The sequence below is a fragment of the Syngnathus scovelli genome, unplaced genomic scaffold (assembly GCF_024217435.2).
Source record: "Syngnathus scovelli strain Florida unplaced genomic scaffold, RoL_Ssco_1.2 HiC_scaffold_319, whole genome shotgun sequence".
Classification (NCBI taxonomy): domain Eukaryota; kingdom Metazoa; phylum Chordata; class Actinopteri; order Syngnathiformes; family Syngnathidae; genus Syngnathus; species Syngnathus scovelli.
In genome coordinates, this window is record NW_026061411.1 from 15001 (window position 1) to 25074 (window position 10074).

Sequence of the window (10074 nt, forward strand, 5' to 3'; positions counted from 1 at the left end):
CCCCAAGCGCCACCCCCGACCGCCACCAGCCGACCGCCACCGGCCGTTCGCGGTGTGCGCCGCCGTTCCCCAAGCACCCTCCGGGACGAAGCCGGAGCCAGAGAATAGCAGCGGCCGTGCGTAAAAGCTGCGGCCGGGCCTCGCGGAAGGTCCCCCGGGCAGCGAGCTGCCGAGCCCCGGCCTCCAGCTTCCACCAGGTAATAGGACCGGGCGCGCGCAAAAGCTGGGGCCGGGCCTGGCGGAAGGTCCTCGGGCATCCAGCGAGATCACACGGCCCCCACCGGAGGCGGCTAGCGCCTCCGTAGAGTAGTGCCGGCCCGTGGAAGCGGCCGCCCGTCAGCCTGCGTTGCCGCTGGTCGAAAAATGCACTAAGTGCCAAACCCCATTCATTTACAACGGCGTGTCCGCCAGAGGGCGCACTTCCCCCGGCGGACCAGCCGGCGGGGCTCGTTAGAGAGTGTATCCGCCTGGCGGTGCCTCCTGGCCGGCCTGGATTCCGGACCGCGACCGCTCACTCGCGGGACCCTAATCGGCCCGCGGACCAGCCGGCGGGTCCTCCGTGAAAGCCTATCCGCCTGGCGGTGCCTCCTGGCCGGCCTGGATTCCGGACCGCGACCGCTCACTCGCGGGACCCTAATCGGCCCGCGGACCAGCCGGCGGGTCCTCCGTGAAAGCCTATCCGCCTGGCGGTGCCTCCTGGCCGGCCTGGATTCCGGACCGCCACCGCTCACTCTCGCGGGACCCTAATCGGCCCGCGGACCAGCCGGCGGGACCTCCGTGAAAGCCTATCCGCCTGGCGGTGCCTCCTGGCCGGCCTGGATTCCGGACCGCCACCGCTCACTCGCGGGACCCTAATCGGCCCGCGGACCAGCCGGCGGGACCTCCGTGAAAGCCTATCCGCCTGGCGGTGCCTCCTGGCCGGCCTGGATTCCGGACCGCCACCGCTCACTCGCGGGACCCTAATCGGCCCGCGGACCAGCCGGCGGGACCTCCGTGAAAGCCTATCCGCCTTGGCCGGTTCCCCGGCCGGCCACGGGTGGCGAGAATCCGGCCTCCTCGCCCGGAGCGCGCTTCGACTTGGGCGAAAAATGCACTAAGTGCCAAACCCCATTCATTTACAACGGCGTGTCCGCCAGAGGGCGCACTTCCTCCGGCCGGCGGGGCTCGTTGGAGAGCGCGTCCGCCTTCGCCGGTTCCCCGGTCGGCCGCGAACGGCGAAAAGCCGGCCTCTTCCCCCGGAGCCCGGTGGGCGAATTTTTTTTTTTTTTTTTTTTTTTTTTTTTTTTTCAAAGTGCCAACGGCTCTCGCGCCGCGATGCGTCCGCCTTCGCCGGTTCCCAAGTCGGCCACGAACGGCCAAAAATCGGCCTCTTCCCCGGAGCCCGGTCGGCGAATTTTATTTTATTTTTTTCCAAAGTGCCAACGGCTCTCGCGCCGCGATGCGTCCGCCTTCGCCGGTTCCCCGGTCGGCCACGAACGGCGAAAAATCGGCCCCTTCCCCCGGAGCCCGCATGATTATACGCGATGTTAATATTTATTTAATTATTAAATAAATACATACATATGTTTATTAATAATATACGCGGTGTTGATATGTATTTAATTATTACGTATATTGTGAATAAACTAACGGTGATTTTACACGATTTGACTACATGCGTGACCGTGATATAGTGCCGAGGGCTCCCGCGCCGTCACGCGTCCGCCTCGGCACGTGGGGTACCACGGGTCGCCCGCGGCAGCGAGCGTTCGGCTCGCGGGGGCCCGCGGGGTGTTATTAGGGAGTGCGGCAGCCGTGCCGAGGCTCCGGCCGGCCGCCGGAAGTCCCGCGGGGGAGCGTCGGAGCTCCGCGAGGCCGGCCGGGGAGCCTCTTAGTCATCGCCCGCGCTCGCGGTGGTCCCGGTCGCTTAAAGTGCCGCGGGAGGCGTAGCGATGCGAGTGAGTGTGCGCCAAGTGCGAGAGGCGGTGCATTTACGCGCCGTGTCCGCGAGAGGGAGGCAATTCCCCGTTGCGACCTCCGGGAGATCAGCGGGCCGCCGAAAAGGCTCAGCCGGGGTGCCTGGAGCCTCCTCGGGCGTCGAGTTAGGAGGGGGGCGCGCGGAGAACCGGCTGGATGTCCCCTGGAAGCTCAGCGGGCCGTGGGAAAGGCTTGGCCGGGGTGCCTGGAGCCTCGGCCGGCTTAAAAAGGTGGGAGGGGGGCGCGCGGAGAACCGGCTGGAGGTCCCCTGGAAGCTCAGCGGGCCGTGGGAAAGGCTTGGCCGGGGTGCCTGGAGCCTCGGCCGGCTTAAAAAGTTGGGAGGGGGGCGCGCGGAGAACCGGCTGGAGGTCCCCTGGAAGCTCAGCGGGCCGTTCAAAACGCTTAGCCGAGGTGCCTGGAGCCTCGGCCGGCTTAAAAGTGAGGAGGAAAGCGCGCGGAGAACCGGCCGGAGGTCCCCTGGAAGCTCAGCGGGCCGTGGGAAAAAGCTTAGCCGGGGTGCCGGAAGCCTCGGCCGGCTTAAAACGTGAGGAGGAAAGCACCGGGAGAACCGGCTGGAGGTCTTCTGGAAGCTCAGCGGGCCGTGGAGAAAGCTTAGCCGGGGTGCCGGAAGCCTCGGCCGGCTTAAAATGTGAGGAGGAAACCGGCTGGACGTCTTCTGGAAGATCAGCGGGCCGTGGAAAATGCTAAGCCGAGGTGCTGGTTGTCGAATAAGGCTCCGCCATCTCGTAGAAGGTGCTAATAAAGTTCATATCCGCTCGGCTGGAGGTAATTGGCCAGCGGACCGGCCGGCGGGACCTCCGTGACCGCCTATCCGCCTGGCGGTGCCTCCTGGCCGGCGTGCATTCCGGGCCGCGACCGCTCACTTACGGGACCCTGATTGGCCCGCGGACCGGCCGGCGGGACCTCCGTGACCGCCTATCCGCCTGGCGGTGCCTGCTGGCCGGCGTGCATTCCGGGCCGCGACCGCTCACTTACGGGACCCTGATTGGCCCGCGGACCGGCCGGCGGGACCTCCGTGACAGCCTACCCGCCTGGCGGTGGCTGCTGGCCGGCGCGGATTCCGGGCCGCGACCGCTAACTTACGGGACCCTAATTGGCCCGCGGACCAGCTGGCGGGACCTCCGTGACAGCCTACCCGCCTGGCGGTGCCTCCTGGCCGGCGTGGATTCCGGGCCGCGACCGCTAACTTACGGGACCCTAAACGGCCCGCGGACCAGCTGGCGGGACCTCCGTGACCGCCCATCCGCCTGCCGGTGCCTCCTGGCCGGCGTGGATTCCGGGCCGCGACCGCTAACTTACGGGACCATAAATGGCCCGCGGACCAGCTGGCGGGACCTCCGTGACCGCCTATCCGCCTGGCGGTGCCTCCTGGCCGGCCTGGATTCCGGGCCGCGACCGCTCACCTACGGGACCCTAAATGGCCCGCGGACCAGCCGGCGGGACCTCCGTGACAGCCTATCCGCCTCCCGGTGGCTGCTGGCCGGCGCGGATTCCGGGCCGCGACCGCTAACTTACGGGACCCCAATTGGCCCGCGGACCAGCCGGCGGGACCCCCGTGACCGCCTATCCGCCTTGGCCGGTTCCCCGGCCGGCCACGGATGGCGAGAATCCGGCCTCCTCGCCCGGAGCGCTCGTCGGCTTCGGCGAAAAATGCACTAAGTGCCAAACCCCATTCATTTACAATAGCGTGTCCGCCAGAGGGCGCAGTTCCCCCCGCGGACCGGCCGGCGGGACCTCCGTGACCGCCTATCCGCCTGGCGGTGGCTGCGGGCCGGCGCGAATTCCGGGCCGCGACCGCTAACTTACGGGACCCCGATTGGCCCGCGGACCAGCCGGCGGGACCTCCGTGACCGCCTATCCGCCTGCGCTGGTTCCCCGGCCGGCGCGAATTCCGGGCCGCGACCGCTAACTTACGGGACCCCGATTGGCCCGCGGACCAGCCGGCGGGACCTCCGTGACCGCCTATCCGCCTGCGCTGGTTCCCCGGCCGGCGCGAATTCCGGGCCGCGACCGCTAACTTACGGGACCCCGATTGGCCCGCGGACCAGCCGGCGGGACCTCCGTGACCGCCTATCCGCCTGCGCTGGTTCCCCGGCCGGCGCGAATTCCGGGCCGCGACCGCTAACTTACGGGACCCCGATTGGCCCGCGGACCAGCCGGCGGGACCTCCGTGACCGCCTATCCGCCTGCGCTGGTTCCCCGGCCGGCGCGAATTCCGGGCCGCGACCGCTAACTTACGGGACCCCGATTGGCCCGCGGACCAGCCGGCGGGACCTCCGTGACCGCCTATCCGCCTGCGCTGGTTCCCCGGCCGGCGCGAATTCCGGGCCGCGACCGCTAATTTACGGGACCCCAATTGGCCCGCGGACCAGCCGGCGGGACCTCCGTGACCGCCTATCCGCCTTCGCTGGTTCCCCGGTCGGCGTGTATTCCGGGCCGCGGCCGCTCACTTACGGGACCAAAATTGGCCCGCGGACCAGCCGGCGGGACCTCCGTGACCGCCTATCCGCCTGCGCTGGTTCCCCGGCCGGCGTGGATTCCGGACCGCGACCGCTAAATTACGGGACCCAAATTGGCCCGCGGACCAGCCGGCGGGACATCCGTGACCGCCTATCCGCCTTCGCTGGTTCCCCGGTCGGCCACAGATGACGAATATTCGGCCTCTCGCTCTGGAAGTCCTGCCGACTTAGCCGAAAATTTTCTAAGTGCCATCGGCTCTCGCTCGGAAAAGTGTCCGCCTCGTCTGGTTCCCCAGCTCGGCCTCAGAATTCGAAAATTCGGCCTCTCTGAGGTACCAGGGGTGGGCTTTATGTACTTGGTCCCCCCAGTTAGTGTACTCATCACTTTACCCCCCTTTCGCAAAATATAGTCGGCACGTATGTGCAGAACTGTTTATTTTCATTTTAAAAATTTTCTAAGTGCCAGCGGAAGCTGTCACACGAACTGTCCGAGCTACCACGGTGCCCATCCCGGGCAGTGACGGCAAAAGGCCGATGTGTGTTTGATGGAAGTCTGAATAATTTCTAAGTGCCAACGGCTCAACCGCCGTAAAGTGTCCGCCTCGGCTGGTTCTCCCGGTCGGCCCGAACGAGCGAAAATTCGGCCTCTTCCCCTGGAGGTCCGGAACATTTTGGCGAATATTTTCAAAGTGCCAACGGCTGTTGCGCCGTAAAGTGTCCGCCTCGGCTGGTTCTCCCGGTCGGCCCGAACGAGCGAAAATTCGGCCTCTTCCCCTGGAGGTCCGGAACATTTTGGCGAATATTTTCAAAGTGCCAACGGCTGTTGCGCCGTAAAGTGTCCGACCCGGCCGGTTCCTCCGGTCGGCCCGAACGAGCGAAAATTCGGCCTCTTCCCCTGGAGGTCCGGAACATTTTGGCGAATATTTTCAAAGTGCCAACGGCTGTTGCGCCGTAAAGTGTCCGACCCGGCCGGTTCCTCCGGTCGGCCCGAACGAGCGAAAATTCGGCCTCTTCCCCTGGAGGTCCGGAACATTTTGGCGAATATTTTCAAAGTGCCAACGGCTGTTGCGCCGTAACGTGTCCGACCCGGCCGGTTCCTCCGGTCGGCCCGAACGAGCGAAAATTCGGCCTCTTCCCCTGGAGGTCCGGAACATTTTGGCGAATATTTTCAAAGTGCCAACGGCTGTTGCGCCGTAACGTGTCCGACCCGGCTGGTTCCTCCGGTCGGCTTGAACGAGCGAAAATTCGGCCTCTTCCCCTGGAGGTCCGGAACATTTTGGCGAATATTTTCAAAGTGCCAACGGCTGTTGCGCCGTAACGTGTCCGACCCGGCTGGTTCCTCCGGTCGGCTTGAACGAGCGAAAATTCGGCCTCTTCCCCTGGAGGTCCGGAACATTTTGGCGAATATTTTCAAAGTGCCAACGGCTGTTGCGCCGTAACGTGTCCGACCCGGCCGGTTCCTCCGGTCGGCCCGAACGAGCGAAAATTCGGCCTCTTCCCCTGGAGGTCCGGAACATTTTGGCGAATATTTTCAAAGTGCCAACGGCTGTTGCGCCGTAACGTGTCCGACCCGGCTGGTTCCTCCGGTCGGCTTGAACGAGCGAAAATTCGGCCTCTTCCCCTGGAGGTCCGGAACATTTTGGCGAATATTTTCAAAGTGCCAACGGCTGTTGCGCCGTAACGTGTCCGACCCGGCTGGTTCCTCCGGTCGGCTTGAACGAGCGAAAATTCGGCCTCTTCCCCTGGAGGTCCGGAACATTTTGGCGAATATTTTCAAAGTGCCAACGGCTGTTGCGCCGTAACGTGTCCGACCCGGCCGGTTCCTCCGGTCGGCCCGAACGAGCGAAAATTCGGCCTCTTCCCCTGGAGGTCCGGAACATTTTGGCGAATATTTTCAAAGTGCCAACGGCTGTTGCGCCGTAACGTGTCCGACCCGGCTGGTTCCTCCGGTCGGTCCCGAACGAGCGAAAATTCGGCCTCTTCCCCTGGAGGTCCGGACGACTTTGGCGAATATTTTCTAAGTGCGAACGGCTGTTGCGCCGTAACGTGTCCGACCCGGCCGGTTCCTCCGGTCGGCCCGAACGAGCGAAAATTCGGCCTCTTCCCCTGGAGGTCCTGTGAAGTTTAACGAATATTTTCTAAGTGCGAACGGCTGTTGCGCCGTAACGTGTCCGACCCGGCCGGTTCCTCCGGTCGGCCCGAACGAGCGAAAATTCGGCCTCTTCCCCTGGAGGTCCGGACGACTTTGACGAATATTTTCTAAGTGCCAACGGCTGTTCCGCCGTAACGTGTCCGACCCGGCCGGTTCCTCCGGTCGGCCTGAACAAGTGAAAATTCGGCCTCTTCCCCTGGAGGTCCGGAACATTTTGGCGAATATTTTCTAAGTGCCATCGGCTCTTCCGCCGTAAGGTGTCCGACCCGGCCGGTTCCTCCGGTCGGCCTGAACGAGCGAAAATTCGGCCTCTTCCCCTGGAGGTCCTGTCAAGTTTAACGAATATTTTCTAAGTGCCATCGGCTCTTCCGCCGTAATGTGTCCGACTCGGCCGGTTCCTCCGGTCGGCCTGAACGAGCGAAAATTCGGCCTCTTCCCCTGGAGGTCCTGTCAAGTTTAACGAATATTTTCTAAGTGCCATCGGCTCTTCCGCCGTAAGGTGTCCGACTCGGCCGGTTCCTCCGGTCGGCCTGAACGAGCGAAAATTCGGCCTCTTCCCCTGGAGGTCCTGTCAAGTTTAACGAATATTTTCTAAGTGCCATCGGCTCTTCCGCCGTAAGGTGTCCGACTCGGCCGGTTCCTCCGGTCGGCCTGAACGAGCGAAAATTCGGCCTCTTCCCCTGGAGGTCCTGTCAAGTTTAACGAATATTTTCTAAGTGCCATCGGCTCTTCCGCCGTAAGGTGTCCGACTCGGCCGGTTCCTCCGGTCGGCCTGAACAAGTGAAAATTCGGCCTCTTCCCCTGGAGGTCCGGAACATTTTGGCGAATATTTTCTAAGTGCCATCGGCTCTTCCGCCGTAAGGTGTCCGACTCGGCCGGTTCCTCCGGTCGGCCTGAACGAGCGAAAATTCGGCCTCTTCCCCTGGAGGTCCTGTCAAGTTTAACGAATATTTTCTAAGTGCCATCGGCTCTTCCGCCGTAAAGCGTCCGACTCGGCTGGTTCCCGATGTCGGCCAGAACAAGTGGAAATTCGGCCTCTTCCCCTGGAGGTCAGTTGAAGTTTAACGAATATTTTCTAAGTGCCAACGGCTGCTCCGCCGTAAAGCGTCCGACTCGGCTGGTTCCCGATGTCGGCCAGAACAAGTGAAAATTCGGCCTCTTCCCCTGGAGGTCCGTTCAAGATTAACGAATATTTCCTAAGTGCCAACGGCTGCTCCGCCGTAAAGCGTCCGACTCGGCTGGTTCCCGATGTCGGCCAGAACAAGTGAAAATTCGGCCTCTTCCCCTGGAGGTCCGTTCAAGATTAACGAATATTTTCTAAGTGCCAACGGCTCTTGCGCCGAAAAGCGTCCGCCTCGGCTGGTTCCCGCGGTCGGACACAAAATGTGTCAATTCGGCCTCTCTGAGGTACCAGGGGTAGGCTTTATGTACTTGGTCCCCCCAGTTAGTGTACTCATCACTTTACCCCCCTTTCGCAAAATATAGTCGGCACGTATGTGCAGAACTGTTTATTTTCATTTTAAAAATTGTCTAAGTGCCAGCGGAAGCTGTCACACGAACTGTCCGAGCTACCACGGTGCCCATCCCGGGCAGTGACGGCAAAAGGCCGATGTGTGTTTGATGGAAGTCTGAATAATTTCTAAGTGCCAACGGCTCAACCGCCGTAAAGTGTCCGCCTCGGCCGGTTCTCCCGGTCGGCACCGAACGAGCGAAAATTCGGCCTCTTTCCCTGGAGGTCCGGAACATTTTGGCGAATATTTTCTAAGTGCCAACGGGTGCTCCGCCGTAAAGTGTCCGCCTCGGCTGGTTCCCCCGGTCGGCCAGAACAAGTGAAAATTCGGCCTCTTCCCCTGGAGGTCCGGAACATTTTGGCGAATATTTCCTAAGTGCCAACGGCTCAACCGCCGTAAAGTGTCCGCCTCGGCCGGTTCTCCCGGTCGGCCCGAACGAGCGAAAATTCGGCCTCTTTCCCTGGAGGTCCGGAACATTTTGGCGAATATTTTCTAAGTGCCAACGGGTGCTCCGCCGTAAAGTGTCCGCCTCGGCCGGTTCCCCCGGTCGGCCAGAACAAGTGAAAATTCGGCCTCTTCCCCTGGAGGTCCGGAACATTTTGGCGAATATTTCCTAAGTGCCAACGGCTGCTCCGCCGTAAAGTGTCCGCCTCGGCCGGTTCACCCGGTCGGCCAGAACAAGTGAAAAATCGGCCTCTTCCCCTGGAAGTCCGGCCGAGTTAAGGTAAATATTTCCTAAGTGCCAACGGCTGCTCAGCCTTAAAGTGTCCGACTCGGCTGGTTCCCGATGTCGGCCAGAACAAGTGAAAATCCGGCCTCTTCCCCTGGAAGTCCGGCCGAGTTAAGGCAAATATTTCCTAAGTGCCAACGGCTGCTCCGCCGTAAAGTGTCCGACTCGGCTGGTTCCCGATGTCGGCCAGAACAAGTGAAAATCCGGCCTCTTCCCCTGGAAGTCCGGCCAAGTTCGGCGAATATTTCCTAAGTGCTAACGGCTGCTCCGCCGTAAAGAGACCGACTCGGCTGGTTCCCGATGTCGGCCAGAACAAGTGAAAATTCGGCCTCTTCCCCTGGAGGTCAGTTGAAGTTTAACGAATATTTCCTAAGTGCCAACGGCTGCTCCGCCGTAAAGTGTCCGACTCGGCTGGTTCCCGATGTCGGCCAGAACGAGTGAATATTCGGCCTCTTCCCCTGGAGGTCCGGAACATTTTGGCGAATATTTCCTAAGTGCCAACGGCTGTTCCGCCGTAAAGAGTCCGACTCGGCTGGTTCCCGATGTCGGCCAGAACAAGTGAAAAATCGGCCTCTTCCCCTGGAAGTCCGGCCGAGTTAAGGCAAATATTTCCTAAGTGCCAACGGCTGTTCCGCCGTAAAGGGTCCGACTCGGCTGGTTCCCGATGTCGGCCAGAACAAGTGAAAAATCGGCCTCTTCCCCTGGAAGTCCGGCCGAGTTAAGGCAAATATTTCCTAAGTGCCAACGGCTGCTCCGCCGTAAAGCGTCCGACTCGGCTGGTTCCCGATGTCGGCCAGAATAAGTGGAAATTCGGCCTCTTCCCCTGGAGGTCCGTTCAAGATTAACGAATATTTTCTAAGTGCCAACGGCTGCTCCGCCGAAAAGCGTCCGACTCGGCTGGTTCCCGATGTCGGCCAGAACAAGTGAAAATTCGGCCTCTTCCCCTGGAGGTCAGTTGAAGTTTAACGAATATTTTCTAAGTGCCAACGGCTGTTCCGCCGTAAAGAGTCCGACTCGGCTGGTTCCCGATGTCGGCCAGAACAAGTGAAAATTCGGCCTCTTCCCCTGGAGGTCAGTTGAAGTTTAACGAATATTTTCTAAGTGCCAACGGCTGTTCCGCCGTAAAGAGTCCGACTCGGCTGGTTCCCGATGTCGGCCAGAACAAGTGAAAATTCGGCCTCTTCCCCTGGAAGTCCGGCCGAGTTAAGGCAAATATTTCCTAAGTGCCAACGGCTGTTCCGCCGT